At 41.5% G+C, this 19,892-nt stretch overlaps 1 pseudogene; it reads right to left on the reverse strand.

Annotated features, from left to right (window-relative positions):
• Positions 1–4,262: 4,262 nt before the first annotated feature.
• On the reverse strand, positions 4,263–10,462 carry LOC133093166 (14-3-3 protein gamma-like; annotated as a pseudogene).
• Between the last annotated feature and the right edge of the window lie 9,430 nt (positions 10,463–19,892).

A 19,892-nucleotide genomic window follows, 5' to 3' on the forward strand; every position in this document is an offset into this window, starting at 1 on the left:
TTCTCTAGCCACAGCCATAGCCATATCCCTAGCCCAGACTTCTGTAGTAGTTGCCACAGTAACTCATGGTGTTAGGAACTGTAGAGTTGTTTGCATATCAAGGGCAAGTTTCCTGAGTATGACTATCACCAGCTTCCCTGGGATTTTTATATACCCTCAGTGATGAGTTGGGCGAACCACATAGACGTGCACTATTCTCAATGGGTAGATTAAATTGCATGAAAAAAAAATCTCATCCATTTTAATTGTGTAAAACTTTAGGATAATTCCTGATACTAATTAAAGATGTTTTCAGGACTTCCCTGCTGGCGCAGTGGTTAGGAATCTGCCTGCCGATGCAGGGGACACGGGTTCGAGCCCTGGTCTGGGGGGATCCCACATGCCGCGGAGCAACTGGGCCCGTGAGCCACAACTACAGAGCCTGCGCGTCTGGAGCCTGTGCTCCGCAACGGGAGAGGCCGCGACAGTGAGAGGCCCGCGCACCGCGATGAAGAGTGGCCCCCGCTTGCCGCAACTAGAGAAAGCCCTCACACAGAAATGAAGACCCAACACAGCCAAAAATAAATAAATAAATAAAAAAAAGATGTTCTCATTTGATTTCTGTGCAGTTTGGATTCTACAGGATGATTATGCTATCTTCAAAGCCCTTTTTCTTTGACCTTTATATTTAAAGATCTATAATCAGACATCACAACATCCAGTGTCATTATCTGGAATTTGTTCTTTCATTAAATCCCCTTCCCAGCATCTCTGAATTTTACTTATTTTTTCATTTCACAAATAGTTAATGCCCATCTAATGTATCCCAGGTACTATGCTTGGAGCTAAAGATACAATTGTAAATAAGAGCTGCCCTTCCCAATCCCATGAATTTATCCCCTTCATCTTTGTTATCCAAGGTAATAAAGAATTTAACACTTACAGATAAATTCAACAAAACATAATTGAAAGTACCATAGAACCAAATTTATTTATTTATTAAAAAAAATTTTTTTTCAGATCTGTAAGTTTATTTGCTCAATGTAGAGCAGTTACATAATGACTCACATTCATGATATTCCATCACTGAGGAAAACTGCTACGAATGGTCCATGTGTGAAATAATTTCTTAGAGAAGCACGGAGTTGGAAAAATAATCACTGAATAGACCTTAAAAATAGTTCACTGCATAACTTGACAAAAAGCACAAAGCCTCACTCAGAGAACATATTCATTGTTCTCCTGCACTGTAATAGTTATAAATTCACCATGACAAACACCAGACATTAAGATTAAGCTAACACTGGTGTTTCTTTTACTCCCCCTCCCGTTTAAAAACAAAATATATAACTGCATGTCACTGTAGCAACTTCCAAAATAGATCAATTTGTTACAATCACTATTTGCAAGAGCAAACTTTACTCCCAAGAGGAAAAATTAAATAAAGAAAACTTAAAAAATTTTGAAGACAATTTTTTTGTCATAGGAATACAAAACATGTACAGTATAAGTTAATAAATTTCAAGCCACTGTGTAGACATACAACACTGACAGGCACAATATTGTATCAAGAGAGTAATGGAGGAGTAATCCTTTCACTGGAGAGACATCATCATAGACAAGTGCATTTCTTTAAAAATAAAGAAAAGAAAAGAAACCATTCAAACTGTTTAAATATTGTCTCCTCCCATTCCCTCTTCATTTTTAGCCCTCACATATGGTTTTATCTTGCATTATTCTAAAAAGCAGCAAGAGCTGAAGCTGAAATTTAAAAGAAAAATAGGCTTTGTAATTCCAGTAAATCATTTCCAAATGCTACAAGGAAGGACACAACATTGCTCACTGGACATGAAGATGAATTAAGGAAAGCCCCACCTACCCCCCAAATCTGTTCCCATCCGTGGTATTGACTTAAGCCTCCTGTTAGGGCACAGAAGCTGTAAAACTCTCTTCTGCTAGTTCTTCTGGTAGATTTGGTTGGTTAGGACTTCCTCTCTAGCATATGGAGGGGACCTTCTAAGGGAAGTCATGCTGGGTAAACTGTGCCACGTGACAGAACATCGTCACACTCTTCTATCTTCACTGTCACCTGGATCCTGGTCAGCATGTGCATTTCACAACTGGAAGCTCCATTTTGGTTTTAGCAAAAACAGCTGTCAGGTTTTCCTCAATCACTACTCATTCCTTTCCTTGCCTAAATAAAACAAAGAGACAAACGAGTCTGGTGTCGCTCCCTATCTCGGGAGTTCACGCTGTTACTGGTCTTAATAAAAAAGGCTGAACGCATATGCAATAGGTCATGTGTTTAGAAAGACTTATCCAAAATGAGAGCGAAGGACCTAAGGCTCACTGAAACAAACTTGTGGAAATAGCATTGTGGTTTCCTACAATTCTAAAACATGCACAGATGGCATAAGAGAAATCAATCGCCAGCTTCTACGCTTTCATTAAGAAGAAAAAAAATACATAGAAAAAGTTTTGGTCAAATAGGAGTTAAGTATTTCTTATCTGATAATGATTTTAGTTTATTTTCCTACAACAATTATTTAGGGAAGGAGTGTTTTCAGGGAGGAAAAACTGACACACTTACAAGGCTCTGAAATTGGACAGAAGTTTATGAACTCTTCCTAGAGGATTTTTCTACCAGTAAGCTCCGAGCACCTGAATTTTCACACACTGCACCATGAACTCTCTCAAAATGACCGCCAACTTCTACAATCCAACAGCTTTTCAATCCACCCGAGTCCGTTCCGTCAGCATAAGGTACAGTGGGGAAGACTCAAGTGAGGAGTGAAACAGCAGTGTAATCCCAGAGGAAGGAGCTGTGGCAGCTGAAAAATCAGGATTTCCGTGGAAATATCAACACAAGAAATGGGATACAGACCTGAATTTTCTCTATTTTTGTGGTGTTTAACGTTTCTATTAAAGTGATTAACAATTTTTGTGGTGGATTTAAGTTAAGAAGAGAGAAGGACAAAAATTCCACAGCCACCTGCCAAGCACCTATTAACCAAAACCTTTAAAAAGTAGCTTTGATTCTCCTCAGGCAAGCCTTTTGGCCTAGGAGATAGATAACAGTAAAACCAACCTGGATAAGGCTGAATAAGGATGTAAAAGCCAAAATAAAGAAAAATACACAATCAATGGCTTGATGTTACATATGGCTATAATGTAGAAATACTGTAAATGGCAATTTAGTATTAATATTGTCAACTAAGTAGAAACTTGTGAAAACTGGCAAGGCCTAAACCATAAGGATAAATATACATCATGTTCTAAGTCTATCAGCTTGGGTTTTAAACTATTCCATGTCTGGTAGAGCAGGGGTTCCCAGCCCCTGGACCATGGACCGGTACTGGTCCTGTTAGGAACCAGGCCGCCCAGCAGGAGGTGAGTGACAGGCAAGTGAGCAAAGCTTCATCTGCCGCTCCCCATTGCTCGCATTACAGCCTGAACCATCGTCCTTCCCCACCCCCAACAGTGGAAAAATTGTCTTCCACAAAACCAGCCTCTGGTGTCAAAAAGTTTGGGGACCACTGTGGTAGAGTACACCCTAAAAAAAATGCACAGCTAAAACAGATGAGGGGCTTCCCTCATGGTGCAGTGGTTGAGAATCTGCCTGCCAATGCAGGGGACACAGGTTTGAGCCCTGGTCTGGGAAGATCCCACATGCCGCGGAGCAACTAAGCCCGTGAGCCACAACTACTGAGCCTGCGCGTCTGGAGCCCGTGCTCCATAACAAGAGAGGCTGCGATAGTGAGAGGCCCGCACACCGCGACAAAGAGTGGCCCCAGCTCGCCGCAACTAGAGAAAGCCCTCGCACAGAAACGAAGACCCAACACAGCCAAAAATAAATAAATAAATAAATAAAATTTAAAATAAATAAATACATAAATAAAACAGATGAGATAGAAAGTACCCCAAATCCTTACTGGAACCACAAGACTTATTGAATGAGGGCCATTCCATTTAAGTTTTCTTTTCGTCTTAAAACCCTGTTCTCTAGCAATAAGTTAAAGACAGCTCCACTTGCATTAAGCTACAGAACATCCCATATGCCAATGTGAGGCTGCTATTCCAATACAATCACAGCTAGCCTGACTTTCCACTAGTGGGATTTTAGCAAAAATGTCAAAGAGGCGATCAAAGACAGGACAGATCATGGGTTTCTCCCTAGGAAGGTCATCCCTCCCTTACCCTCCCCCACCCAACACTCAACTCATGGTAAAAAATAAAGACTGCAGTAATAACATCAGCGTGCCCTGTCAATCCACCTGGGGGCCTTAATTGTTGCCTTCTCCCCCGTCATGGTTTTGCTGATCGCTTGTCTAGAGCAAGAGGTTGTTGCAGAGGGGCTGCATGATGAGTGTGGAGTCCCCGTAGGAGTCCTGTTGAGAGCGCCTAGAGCTCGGTGATGGTGTCATCGAGAGCAGTCTTGGCCAAGTGGCAGGTTTGCTCTGGGGCACTCTGGATTTCATAGTAGAAAATGGAATAGTTAAAGGCCAAGCCTAATTTAATGGGTTGAGTGGGCTGCATGTTCTCCTTGCTGATCTCATGGGCATTGCTATAGGCTTTCTCAGATGACTCCACAATGGTCGCCCTATTCTCTCCAGTGGTGAATTTGGCCAGGTATCAGTAATAGTCCCCTTTCATCTTCAGGTAAAACACTTTGCTCTCACACTAGGTCTCACTGCAATTCTTGATCAGGTAGTTATCCAGCAGGCTCAGCACATCCTGACATACCACCTCCAACTCCTCCATTTTTTCCCGGTAAGTATGGACCATCTCTATCTTTTGCTCATTACCATTTACAGACGTCTTCTGTTTAGTGCTAAAAATGACCATCCAGGAAGAATGGCGTGCCCCAACTGAAGCAGAATCTGGCCTTTGTACCCCAACACCAAATTAAATCTTGGAGACAGAATTTTGAGTGAAGTAGAGAAGAATAGCTTTATTACTTTGCCAAAGGGGGCCACAGTGGGCTAATGCCCTCAAAACTGTGTGTCCTGGCCTGAAGGTCGTAGTTATATAATAATGGTTTAAAGAAGGCGTGATCAGCTCTTGGACATTCTTCTGACTGGTTGGTTGTGAGGTAAGTAGGAATCAGCATCATCAACCTTCTGGTTCCAACCAGTCTGGGGTCTCTGTGCTTGTGGGCAGCATACCATTAACTTCTCCCACCTTGTGGGGGTTTCAGTATCTGCAAAACAGCTCTAAGATATTGTGATGTGTATCCCTTGATGGGGAGCCAAGACCCTGCCCCAAGGCTGCACTGTTGTTTCTTTTGACTGTTCCTCCCTTGTCTCTGGATCCCCTCCCTTCCCTAATTAGCAACTGTTTGAACCCGCCCATTGGATGTCAGGGTAGGTCATGGAGGCTGAATGAAGCCTATTTCCTGTAATCAAAGAAATGCGGGACACAGAAAGGCTTTTGAGCCCAGGAGCCCCATGGGTCCTTCTCGGTTTCACAACTCCACTCTTGTAGGCCACTGAGAGGAGGTTTCTTTCTTCATTGGACAGTGGCTCATTCAGCTCTGCCACAGCCATGTCATCATAGCGCTCTGCCAGCCTGGCTTTCTGCACTAGTTATCGTGGTCCACGATCTTCATGGGCTGGGTTGGGCTGGGCCAGAAGACCTGGGCAGACTGAAGGGCTCAGAGGGCAGCTGCAGTGCAGCTGGAGTCCCTGTGCCAGTGGGACCAACCCATGAAGCGAGCGGCTGAGGGGACGGTGGCAGCATAGAGGCCCAAACTAATTTTTTTTTTTTTTTAAAGGTTAGGCTTTTTTTTTTTTAAATGGGAATTATTATTATTATTTTTTAAAACATCTTTATTGAAGTATAATTGCTTTACAATGGTGTGTTACTTTCTGCTTTATAACAAAGTGAATCAGTTATACATATACATATGTTCCCATATCTCTTCCCTCGGAATTATTTATTTATTTATTTATTTATTTATGGCTGTGTTGGGTCTTCGTTTCTGTGCGAGGGCTCTCTCTAGTTGCGGCAAGTGGGGGCCACTCTTCATCGCGGTGCGCGGGCCTCTCACTGTCATGGCCTCTCCCGTTGCGGAGCACAGGCTCCAGACGCGCAGGCTCAGTAGTTGTGGCTCACGGGCCCAGTTGCTCCGCGGCATGTGGGATCTTCCCAGACCAGGGCTCGAGCCCGTGTCCCCTGCATTGGCAGGCAGACTCTCAACCACTGCGCCACCAGGGAAGCCCCCCAAACTAATTTTTTTACGAGAGAAAAAAAGAAGACTAAATGGCAAAGGTTTGTTTCCTTACACGTTATTTTCCAATTTCTGGGCCTCCTTCATCTTTCTGATCTCTAAGGAAACTATATATTATTTATAGAAATATGAAGTTATAAAATAAAAAATTAAAATAAATAATTAGATATGACTCTTTCTAAAAATGAAGCTCACTAATATTCTCATGATAAGGGGTTGGAATCACCCTACTTAGCCATTTATATCAAAACCAATTTAAAAAATACCGGCAATAGAAATATATCATATAATATTAATAATGGTTTCAGATAGAATCTTACAATATAAAAACTGGTTTAACACTCTAATTTTACAGATGATGAAAACAAGACTTAGAGAATATTGTTCCAAATAGCCCCATGAGTGGCAAAGCCCAGGCTAGAACCTAGAACCTAGAACCTTTCATCTCCATCTCTCACTTTCCATTGTGCCACCCTCTTTGTTACATTTTTATAGATGTGGTATGAACATGGGTAAAAGCAAGAGGTATTTCATTTTCGTAATGGAAGAATGACAACTCTCCTTTGCTTTCTCTGTTGGTGAGCTTCCTAATTTTGACTTCTGATCTGTATGCTGAACGGCATTTCCTTTCCTCTTGGCTGGAATTCAAAGGGCTAAAATTAGCAAGTGAAAACTTGAAGCAACATCCACTTATTCTCAATGAGGTTACAGTCAAGATGCTTGTTGCATTGATTAAGAGATGTAACTCTAAGAGGAAAGAGCAAAAATAAGTCCAAAAGTTCTAGAGTGGAAAATTGAGAGACTCCAGAACAAGATGACAACATAGCAGGCTCCTGAATTTCTTTCTTCCTACAGACACACTGAATGTATAGCTACATGAGGAGCAATTCCCTCTGAGAGAAACCCAGAGACTAGCTGAGTGACTCCTACACATCAGGGGAACGAGAGAATACCCACATCAAAACGGGTCGGAAAGGTGGAGATATACTTGTGCCATAAACCCCATCTGTAGCACAGTGCCACACAATCTGGAGAGAACCCCTAACTCCCAGTTTCTCCCTGAAGAGTTGATACCGAGCATGGCCCTGTGGGCCTCCTGGGCACAAAAGCCTTTCTGTGTCCCTCATTTCTTTGGTTACAGGAAATAGCCTTCATTCAGCCTCCATGAACCCCCCTGAGTTCCAAGGGCAGGTTCAAACAGTTGCTAATTAGGGAAGGGAGGGGATCCAGAGGCAAGGGAGGAACAGTCAAAAGAAACAATAGTGCAGCCTTGGGGCAGGGTCTTGGCTACCCATCAAGGGATATACATGACAATATCTTAGAGCTGTTTTGCAGATACTGAAACCCCCATAAAGTGGGGGAAGTCAATGGTATGCTGCCCACAAGCACAGAGAGCCCAGACCAGTTGGAACCAGAAGGTTGACGATGCTGATTCCTACTTACCTCACAACCAACCAGTCAAAAGAATGTCCACGAGCTGATCACGCCCTCTTTGACCCATTACTATAAAACTTCTTACTACGCTCTCCAAGGGGGAACACACAGTTTTGAAGGCATTAGCCCGCTGTGGCCCCCTTTGCCTGGCAAAACAATAAAGCTATTTTTTTTTTTCTACTTCAACCAAAACTCTGTCTCGGAGGTTTAATTCAGTGTCAGGGTACAGAGGCCGGATTCGTTTTCAGAGTGAAGGGTTTGGACTGAACATCTAGCACCCCAACTTTTAAGGTTCCCACTTGCGGGGTGGACACCAAGCTCTGAAAGCCAATGGTGCTTCTGTTCATGAACTTGACTATAGCAAACAAAGAAGCTGTTCTTAAAGGGAGCAGGAGCACTTAATGCAGCGACTTCCCCGGGACTCAGCGTAGAGGGAGCAGACAGAAACACCCGTCTCCCAGTCTTTCCCTGAAAGGAGTTTGACCGCATACTTTACAAGCTGCTGCCTAAGGATCCAGTTTTCTAATGAGTATACATCCAGGTGCTGACTGCAATCCTCCCCTGGAGCCTGAAAGAACCAGTGGACACTTCCCCATCTTCTCCCTCTGGCTCATTCCAACAATAAAACCAAGCCATCAGTATCTCCCTGGAAGGAGCTTGTCCACACATCTAGCACCCCGCCTACTATGGCTTCCACCTGAGGGACAGGCCTGCCAATCACCTAGCTCTGATAGCTAATGGGGCTTGCATTCACAAGTCCCACTGGACTATAAGAAAATTTTTTTTTTTAAATTGAGATATGTGACATATAACATTATATTAGTTTCACTTGTACAACTTAATAATTTGATATTTGTATATGTTGTGAAATGATCACCACAAATCTAGTTAACATCCATCACCACATGTAGCTACAAATATTTTTTCCTGCAATGAGAACTTTTAAGATCTACTCTCTTGGACTTCCCTGGTGGCGAAGTGTCTAAGAATCTGCCTGCCAATGCAGGGGACACGGGTTCGAGCCCTAGTCCGGGAAGATCCCACATGCTGTGGAGCAACTAAGCCCGTGTGCCACAACTACTGACCCTGTGCTCTAGAGCCCACGAGCCGCAACTACTGACCCTGCATGCCACAACTACTGAAGCCCACGCGTCTAGAGTCATGCTCTGCAACAAGAGAAGGCACCACAATGAGAAGACCGCACACCGCAACGAAGAGTAGCCCCCACTCACCGCAACTAGAGAAAGCCTGTGTGCAGCAACAAAGACCCAACATAGCCAAAAATAAATAAATAAAATAAATAAATTTATAAAAAAAAAAATCTACACTCTTAGCAACTTTCAAATATACACTACAGTATTATTAACTATAGTCACCATGTTGTATATTACATCCCCAGGACTTATTTATTTTACAGTTGGAAGTTTGTACCTTTTGACCACCTTCACATATTTCATTAACTACCACCCCCTGCCTCTGGTAACAACCAATCTGGTTTCTGTATCTATGAGGGTTTTTTTTTTTTTCAGATCCCTTGTATAATTGAGATCGTACACTATTTGTCTTTCTCTGCTGACTTATTTCACTTAGCATAGTACCCTCAAGTTTCATCCATATTGTGGCAAATGGCAGGATTTTCTTATGTATTTTATGGCTGAACAATATCCTGACATATATCTGACAATTTCATTATCCATTCATCTATCTATGTGCGCTTAAGTTGCTTACAAATCTTGGCTGTTGTAAATAATGCTGCAATGAGCAAGGGGGTACAGGTATCTTTTTGAGTTAGTGTTTTCATTTCTTTCAGATAAATCCCCAGAAATGGAATTGCTAGATCATATGGTAGTACTATTTTTAATTTCTGAGGAACCTCCATACTGTTTTCCAGAGTGGCTGCCCCAGTTTACATTCCCACCCACAGTGAACAGGGTTGCCTTATCTCCACATCTTCACCAAAACTTGTTATTTCTTGTTTTTTTGATAATACCTATTGTAACAGGTGTGAGGTGGTATCTCATACTGGTTTTGATTTGCATTTCCCTGATGATTAGTGATGTTGCACACCTTTTCCTGTTGTCCATTTGTATGTCTTCTTTGGAAAAGTGTCTATTCAGATCCTCTGCTCATTTTTGCATCAGATTATTTGTTTGGCATTTGGTTGTATGAGTTTTTTATATATTGTGGATATTAACTCTTCAGATATATGATTTGCAAATATTTTCTCCCATTCCATAAGCTGCCTTTTCACTTTATTGATGATTTCCTTTGCTGTGCAGAAGTTTTTAGTTTGATGTAGTCCCACTTGTTTATTTTTGCTTTTGTTGACTTTGCTTTTGGTGTCAAATCCAAAAAATCATCAAGGAGCTTATTGCCTATGTTTTCTTCTAGAAGCTTTACTGTTTCTAGAAGTTTGAACATAAACTTGTTCAAGTCTTTATCCATTTTGATTTCCATTTTGAGTTAATTTTTGTTTATGCTGTAAGATAGGGGTCCAGTTTCATTCTTTCTGTGGCTGTCTGGTTATGCCAACACCATTTATTGAAGAGACTGTATATTCCTTTCCCCCATTGTATATTCTTGGATCCTTTGTCATAAATTAATTGATAATATATGTACGGGTTTATTTGTGGGCTCTCTCTTTTGTTTGAATGATCTATGTGTCTGTTTTTATGCCAATACCATACTGTTTTGATTACTATAGCTTTGTAATATAATTTGAAACCAGGGAGTGTGATACATCCAGCTTTGTTCTTTCTCAAGTTTGCCTTGGCTATTTAGGGTCTTCCGTGGTTCCATACAGATTTTTGACTTGTTCATTCTATTTGTGAGAAAAATGCCATTAGAATCTTAAAATAATTGCATTGAATCTATAAATTGCTTTGGGTAGTATGGACATTTTAGCAATGTTAATCCTTCCAATCTATGAGAATGGAATATCTTTCCATTTATTTGTGCCATCCTCAATTTTTTCATCAATGTCTTACAATTTCCAATGTACAGGTCTTTCACCTCCTTGGTTAAAGTTATTCCTACATATTTTGTTCTTTTTGATGCAATTGTAAATGGGATTGCTTTCTTAATTTCTCTTTCTGATAGTTGGTTATTAGTGTATAGAAACACTACCAGTATTTGTATACTGATTTTGTATCCTGCAACTTTACTGAATTTGTTTGTTAGTTCTAACAGCTTTTGGGTGGACTCTTTAGGATTTTCTATATATAACATCATGTCATCTGCAAATAGAGACAGCTTTACTTCTTTCTTTCTGATGTGGATCCCTTTCTTTTTCTTGCCTAGTTTCTCTGACTAGGACTGCCAATACTTCATTAAATAAAAGTGGTGAGAGTTGATATCCTTGTCTTGTTCCTGATCTTAGAGAAAAAAGTTTCAGCTTTTCGCCATTAAGTATGATGCTAGCTGTGGGCTGGCCATATATATGGCCTTTATTATAATGGGAAACATTCCGTCTATACCCAGTTTGTTGAGAGTTTCTATCATGAGTGGATACTGAATTTTATTCTAAAACATATTTATTAACACTAGCATATTTCAATAATTTGTGTGAATCGTGCCTGAAAAATTACCCCTGAGTTGCTTCTGCCAGGGGGTTGACTCACAGTGTCACACAGAACATGCCCCGATGTTCTACAGTGGGGAGGTGTGTCTTCAGCCTGGACACCAAGGAGGAAGTGTTTCTTTCCCACTGAAAGGAATTCAACCACCCCTCTTATTTCCACAGCAAACAGAACTCCAATCACAGCAGGAAAAACAAATGCAGCTGGTAAAAGAAGAACAGAGGTTGTTAGTGAGACCCAGAGCTGCAGTCTGGGGCCAACATTTCCCTAAGGAGGCAGCAAGCTTTTGGCAGATACTGCAGAGCAATAAATATTTCCTTAGAAATAAGTTGATAAAGATTGAGTGGTTGACTAGAACTGCCTTAATGAGGTCCTTGAAGCAAGAAAAAGAGACCCCAATGTAAGAACCTTGCTGGGCACAAAGAAGACAACCCAAACTGGAAGAGAATTTTCTCTGAGGAAATGGAGGTAATCATTTATTAAAAATTATCATTGTGCTACCGAGTCCAAGCTCCTCTGCTTGCCACATGACAGGCCAATAAATTGGGAGAGGAAGTGTTGAGGCAAAGAATAGTCACTTTATTTGGAAAGCTGGGTGTCCAAGAAGATGGCGGACTAGCGTCCCAGAGTACCATCTTATTGGGGTCTGGATGCCAGTTTCTTTTACAGAACAGAGAGGTGAAGGAGGTGAGGAAGTAAAGTAAAAAAGGCCATTAGTCTTGCAAAAAATCTCCTGGCTTGGCCAGCGTCGAGGGAGGGGATATGTTAATTTCTTCTTTTCTGCAGCTGTTCACAGGCGGGCAGAACGTCTCCTTGTGAGCTGAACAAAGGCACTTTAGTTTAACATTCGGGCAGAGGGTCAGTGTTCCCCGAGGCAGGCCATTATGTATGCTTACAGCTATAGACAGCATCCTTTTAATGATTATAATAACAAAAGCAATGAAAAGCAAAGGTTAAAGTAAAAGAAACAGATTCAACATGGAGTTGGATTTTGCTCTTCCCTGTTACAATTGCTCTTATGAAGACCCACTATGGCTTATTCTGGAGAAACTGGGATTTGTAGATTCTTTATAGTTGCTTAGCAGGGATAATAATCTTAGGATATTGAGTCAATGTGCTTTCATTCTTGGGAATCCCTGCTTCCACATTAAAATAGGTTGAGCTGTCTGGGATGCAGACTTGGGAAAGAGGTTTGAAGGTTATAATGTTTATTAAGAAGAGTCCATGGGATGGCTCTGAGGGCGGGAGTAGCAGGAAGCAGAGTTGAGCAGTCTCTGCAGCTAGGATGACCCTCTAGCATTGTGCCAAGTAGGGCCGAGGTGGCCTGGCCTTTATACTCCTATATTGATCAATCATTGGATGTGAGCATGACCTTGGGTGTGTCTCCACCTCTGAGCCTATCCTAGAGGGGATACAGCTGAAAGCTGTGTGCCCACCATACTCCCAGAGGCTGGAGTCCAAGTCCGCCCATGCATCCTGGTGCCAACTCCACATGCTACCTTGGTTTCCTGTTGCAGAGGCTGCCCATCCCCTGCCTTTAGTGCCCAGACCTCTACTGTGGGCAGTCCTTCCACAGTTAGAATTGATATAACTGCCGGCTTTTCGTTGAACCACTGAAAGCAGCTTTGCTCACAAGAGAGACCAGTTGAAAATACCCCCCCACCCCCATCTTCCAGCAGCTTTTAATAACTGACCCTTGGGAGTGAAGAAATGCCCCAACTTCTTGGCCTCTCAGTGATATCATTTTGATGCATATGTTTTACACAGTTCCTCGAGTTTCCATGTGAGATTAAGCTCCCATCACCCACTACGACAACTGTCTTAATAATTCACCCTTTATTGGCCATCTCCCTTCCCATTCTCAGTCCCCCACTCCTCTGCCAGTGTTCCCAGCCCCTCCCAAGTAAACTACTTGCACCCAAATCCTTGTCTAAGGATCTGCTTTGGTAAGAATCCAAACTAAAGAGTTCCCTATAGCAAAAAAAAAAAAAAAAAAAAAAAAAATGCTTGGTAGACTCATAGACTCAGAAGATGTAGTTTCTTTCATTAAGTCTGATCTGTGGAGATTAGTGCAGCCTGGAAGCAAGAGGATATAATATAAGGAAAACCTACTATTTGGTACAATGAAATATCAAAGGATAGGGTGGAGGGGAACGTTGAAGATGCAAGTCCTCATCTTCCCCTTCTCAAGGTAGAAGTCTATAGCATGGGGGACATATGGACATATCCGGGTACTGTTGGAGAAATATAATTAAAAGCTAAATCTCTCCCAACCCAGAAAACCTCTCCACAAAGGTAGAAGAGAAATAAAACAATTTTACTATTGAATAAGCATTAAACCAGAATGGGGTGCGCATGTATCACTGACAATCTGTGAAGAGATTGCTAAGATGGAAAGACATCATTTTATAGAGCCATTTTATAGAGCCAAGCAGATACCACCCATCCCATGCACGGTCTCAAGATAAACAATAATTACTCCTCTACTCCTCCTGACAGCATCACTGGTCGCGCATAGATCATCCTAGATTCACCTGGTAACTGAACCTGGTAATTAGCCATCTGTGTTAGCTAATTGCCTTTATTCAAAGGAAAAAAATCAACTTCTCACATCTTCATGACAGGAGGTAGTTTCGGAGTGAGGCGCCAGCCAAAGTTAGGCTCCCACCCTCTCACAGAAATTAGGAGATGGGGCACTTAAGAAAGACATTCCTGGGTCATAAAGCTGACAAGAGGCTTATTTAGCTTTGAAAAAGATTTACATATGTTTCAAAGAGGCAGAGAAAGAATTTGACAATTACAAGTTTTCTAAACTAAATGCTCTAAGAAAAATGAGCTCTCTTCCCTATTTTCAGCAGAGAAATTAAGCGTCTTATTTTATTTAAATTTGCCCTTATGGTATGTAAGAACCCCAACACCTGAGGGATCTTCCTGGCAGGGGAGAGTCCCAGGTTGTTCTAGGTGATGCTCCAGTGAACAAGGAGGGAAATTGTGGGAGACAGAGGGGACCAGGGAGTAGATCAAGCTGCCCCTTTTCAACTGTTGCAGGGCTTTGGTTTTTACTGCGAGTAAGGTGAAAATTCATTAGAGTTTTCACCAGAGAAGGGATGGGGTCTGACTTCCATTTTCGAGTCACTTATGAAATTGGTAGGTACTGACTGAGCAACTCTTTATTCTCAGGACTCCTGTGGGTGCTAAAGGAGACACAGAAGAAACAAAGCTTCATCTTGAGGTTGGCTGCTATGCTGATGAGGAGAGAATGGGGAAAAACAGCCACTAAATAGGATGAGTTCATACAGATTTATCTGCCCAAAGGACAGCAGTTAGTGTACAGAAAAGTCAGAAGAAAAGAAAGCAGAGTGAAGAGAAGATGATGAGGACTGGAAAAGTCACAGGAAGCATCCGGGAGAAGATGGGATTTGAGCTGTGCATTGAAGGATGCCAGTAGTGCGGTGACGGAGATGCAAACAGCATAAATTAGAGGTCGGGGTCACCTTGAATAGAGCCTGTTTGGAGTAGGTTGAGAAAAATGAACAAATTAAGATCATAGAGATGCAGTGGAGACCAAGTGTTACTGATAAGGAAGTATAATGAACAGACCTTCAAGGAACTGACTAGTAGAAATGGACCCATTCTCTGCTCTGATATCCTTACTTCTAGTGGAATATAGTAGCCATACATTTGCATAATGGCCTTCTCCTTGTTACTTCTTACCAATTAGTTAGGTTTAACAAAATTATAACAATTACTTTTAGTTATAACAATTACTTTTAATTACTCTGCCATTCCTTCCTTACCCCATCTCCCTCTCTATCCTTAGATAAAATCTCACCCCCATTAATGGGTGAAATTTAAATAACTTGGGACCTTTAAGCAAAATGCAGTTTTGCTGGCAGGATGAGGGCTTCAAAAGAGACAAGAATAGAAATTGTGATGGTTAATTTTATGTGTCGGATTGACTGGGCTACAGGGTGTCAGATATGTGGTTAAACATTATTCTGGGTGTTGCTGTGAGGGTTTTGGGGGTGAGATTGACATTTTAATGGGTAGATTGAGTAAAGCAGGTTGCCCTCCCTCCTGTGGGTGGGTCTCATCCAATCCAAGCTGAAGGCCTGAAGAGAACAAAATGGCTGATTTCCCCCAAGTAAGAGAGAACTCCTCCTGCGTGGGTGCATTTGAACTGAGACATTAGTTTTTTCCTGCCTTTAGACTCAAAGTGGCTTTTCCGGGTTCCTGAGCCTGCTGGCGTATGAACAAGAACTACGCCATTGGTTCTCCTGGGTCTCTAGCTTCCTGACTCACCCGGAAAATCTTGGGACTTGTCAGCCTCCATAATCATGTGGACCAATTCCTTATAATTCCTTAAAATAAATAAACATAAATATACATATTACATATATATTGAGAGACAGAGTATATTCATATATTCTCCCTCTCTCTCTCTCTCTCTCTCTCTCTCTCCCTCAAAATACAGGAATAGAGACACAGACGTAGAGAACAGACATGTGGACCCAGCGGGAGAAGGAGAGGGTAGGATGAATTGGGAGATTAGGTTTGGCATAAATACACTACCATATGTAAAATAGGTAGCTAGTGGGAACCTGCTGTATAGCACAGGGAGCTCAGCTCAGTACTCTGTGATGACCTAGATGGGTGGGATGGGGGTGGGTGGGAGAGAGGTCCAAGAGGGAGGGGATATATGTATACATAAAGGTGATTCACTTTGTTGTACAGCAGAAACTAACACAACATTATAAAGCAATTATACTCCAACAACAACAACAAAAAGATACATCTTGTTGGTCTTCTTTTCTGGAGAACACTGACTAAAACAGAAATGCACCTGAAACTGTTCCTTTTTCTGCTTTGTGATGTTAGTCACCAAAGAATTGAGGGCAGGGAAAGCGGGGGACTGCTGGAGAAGATATTAGAACACCAGGACTTATAAAAGAATCTGGGGGCTTCCCTCAGGCACAGATTAGGGTATCTCCCATCCACGTGATGTGACAAATCTCAGGGAGTCAACAAAACCTCCCATAATTCTTCTAGGGAATGTCCTCTGTCACTTTGGAGCCTAAGGGGCTGAGACTAGAGGAAAACACACACACTGTACCAGTAACAACTGGGGACAGCTGGGGAAGCCACCTGGTGTGACACGGGCTTCCGGGAAGGGTGACAAACACACCTGCACATGGGGTGGGGCAGGGCATGGAAGCCCTTAGACACAGGGCTAAGGACATTTTCCGGTAAAAGTTACAAAAGGGAATACCACTTATATCGAATGCTTGCTGCATAACAGACACTGTGCCGAGAGCTTTCTGTCCATCGTCTTACACAATCCTCGCAACAATTTTAGAAGTAAAAATTACTGCCCCCCCATTTCTCAGATGGGAAAACAAAGATCTAATGAGGTTAAGTGAGAAGTTATAGGTAAAGAGATTAGGGGTCTGAGCCTCTAAGAATGTCTTGGAAGGATTAAGTGAATCATCCTAGGAAATGTGAAGAGCTAAGTGTCCAGCATGTAACAAGAACTCAGTAAATGAAAATTACTGTTTCCACATTGTCATCAGCCTCACCATTATTCCTATATTCTTCTTCCATTACAAATACTTTCTCAACTAAATTTCCCTGGCTCTAATAAGGCTAAAATGCTAAAGAGATTACTCTATATTGGCCTTTAAATTCAAAGCTACCTGAAAGTGTCTTTCTTATGATGTTTTCTGCCAGAGATATAAGAGGGATTTGAGAGTCTCCTTAGCCTGAGAAAGAAACGAAGATCACTCTCCAGTCAGAATTAGGAGTTTGGGATTAACATATACACAGTACTATATATAATATAGATAACCAACAAGGACCTACTGTGTAGCACAGGGAACTATACTCAATATTTTATAATAACCTATAAGGGAAAAGAATCTGAAAAAAATAGATATATATGTATGTATAACTGAATCACTTTGCTGTACACCTGAAACTAACACATTGTAAATCAACTATACTTCAATAAAAACTAAATTAATTTTAAAAAAAAGAAACCTGATTTGAAACTTCTTACCAGTTTCTCCCTGGCCTCCATAGCTCTTTCCTCTTTCCCATTTTCAAACATCTCCTGACTACAGCAACTAAGCTCAAGGACATCCATTTGCAACTATATTGTATTAAAATTTTTTTTTATTTCTTTAAGACTTTTTTTTTTGATGTGGACCATATTTAAAGTCTTTATTGAATTTGTTACAATATTGCTTCTCTTTTATGTTTTGGTTTTTTGGCCATGAGGCATGTGAGATCTTAGCTCCCTGACCGGGGATTGAACCCACACCCCCTGCATTGGAAGGTGAAGTTTTAACCACTGGACCGCCAGGGAAGTCCCTATATTTTATTTAACTTTGTAATCATGGTGACAAAACTATGGCGAGAAGCATAGGGACTGGGTCAGGAAACCTGTGTTCTGCTGTGGTCGGTCATCAACAACCCACACTTCAGTGCTTGAAATAACAGTTTTATTTCTATTTTCACATTGTTGCTGTCTTCATTTGAGGATCCAGGCTGATGGAAAACCATCATCCAGAACATTGCCAGACACAGACGGAAAAAGAGAATGTAGCACAGCCTACACTGACTTTTAAAGTGTCTATCCAGTCACTTCTGATCACATTTCATTTGCCAAAAATTTGACACGGCCAAACCGACTTCAAATGTGTGGGCAAGCACAGTTCTACCAAGTGGCTAGAAGGAGAGAGCTGGAATAATTATGAACAAATCTAATGACTACCAAAGAGATATTTTCCATAAAAATCAGGATACCTTTGAAAGACTGGAAGACAAATGCAATTTGGGAGGAATATATAGGAGCTCCTGAGGTATATGTTGATGTTCTCTTGACTGGTTGGTGAGTTTATAGGTATGAGTATTCTTTAAACTGTACATACATATTTCCTTATACGCCTTATTCATGTGCTATATTTCATAATAAAAGATAAAATAAAATATGAAAGAAGAACCCTTTACAATGTATATATCATACATGGTAATATAGTTGTAGAAAATATTTGGAAGATTGAAGAAATACTGTCAACCCTCTTAGAAGGAGGAGAAGTTGGGAGAGATGAAAAGGACAAATTTATAATTCATTTTATACCATTCTGTTTAAATTTCTTGCTTATCATGTACATGGTTTGCTTATATAATGAAAGGTTAATTTAAAAAATGGTATTAAAAATATCAAGACATAGAATAAAAAAAAGCTACTGGCCTCAGTGTGAGACATGTGTGTTTGCTCCCCAGTTATAGAGTAAGACCAGTGCTGGAAGAAGAGGGGAGAAGGCATGGAAAGTGTTTCTCAACGTGAAGTGGAAGGAGTGGGAGGTCCTCAAAGTGGATGGGGAAGAAGGACCATCCATCACAATATCAGAAAGAGGTGTGAACATGACTTGTCACCAAGCCACACCAGAGCATGGACCTCTGAATGACCCATCACAGGGGGTCACTGGCTAACAGCTCAGACCCTCCCCAGGCTGCAGGAAACAGAGGCTGGAGAGGACTTGGTCAATTTGTGTGAGGGTGGGCTTCTGACAGATCAGGCTCTGCCTGCCTATGGTGGAAGTGAACCAGACCAACTGGAAATTTCTTAGGAACTGGGCAGAGGTAGGTAGTGGATATAGTGTGCATGTAATTAAAAGTTAATTATGTAAGGAATAGCATCGAAACTGTCTTTGCTTCTGGTTGTTGGGTAGATCTATTTATTATGAGGAAAAAAAAAAACAAACCAACAACCCTTCATTGGTACATTGAAATTCAAGTCCAAAATGTGGAGAATGTGACCTGTGAATTATTCCTTGAGGACTGAATAGGGTTTATTTTAGAGAAATGAGGTGGGGTGCTCTAGTCAAGAAAGCATGGAGACATAGCATGGGGGTGTAAAACAGGAACAGGGAATTCACTTTGGCTGGCTTCTGGGGCCTTAAAGAGAAGCAGAAAAAGAAAGACGATTTGGGTCCATATATTAGTTTTCTGTGGCCGCTGTAACATATCACCACAAACTGGGTGCTTTAAAACAACAGAAGTTTGCTCTCTCACAGTCCTAGAGGCCGGAAGTTCAATTTTAGTTTCACTGGTCTGGAATCAAGGTGCTGGCTGGGGCTCGCTCCCTCCAGAGGCTCTAGGAGAGAATCTGTCTCTTCCAGCATTTAGTGGCTGCCAGAATTCTTTCACTTAAGTTGCATCACTCCGGTCTCTGCCTCTGTCTTCACATCTCTTCTCTTTTCTGTGTGTCAAATCTCCCTCTGCCTCCCTCTTAAAAAGGACACTTGTGATTGCATTTAGGGCCCACCTGGACAAGTCAGGATAATCTTCTCAAGTCAAGATGCCTTAATTTAATCACATTTGCAAAGATCCTTTTTCCTTATAAGGTAACTTTTATACGTTCTAGGAATTAGGACCTATATCTTTGGCCATTATTCAGCCTACTGGAATCCAGGTCATACAAGTTAGTCCTTGAGGTTTCTGTGCCTAGAAAAATAAGGAAGTGGAAGGAGTGGGAAGTGCTGGGATTTATGGACATTATTGTCTGATAAGTAAATCCTGCTGCCTCTAGCCTGGACAGGTGTTACATATTGGTTTATTGTGCCTGCCTGTGTTTTTGTGCAAAAACAGGTATGTGGCCCTTGGACACT

The sequence above is a fragment of the Eubalaena glacialis genome, chromosome 6 (genome assembly GCF_028564815.1).
Source record: "Eubalaena glacialis isolate mEubGla1 chromosome 6, mEubGla1.1.hap2.+ XY, whole genome shotgun sequence".
In the NCBI taxonomy this organism is placed as follows: Eukaryota; Metazoa; Chordata; class Mammalia; order Artiodactyla; family Balaenidae; genus Eubalaena; species Eubalaena glacialis.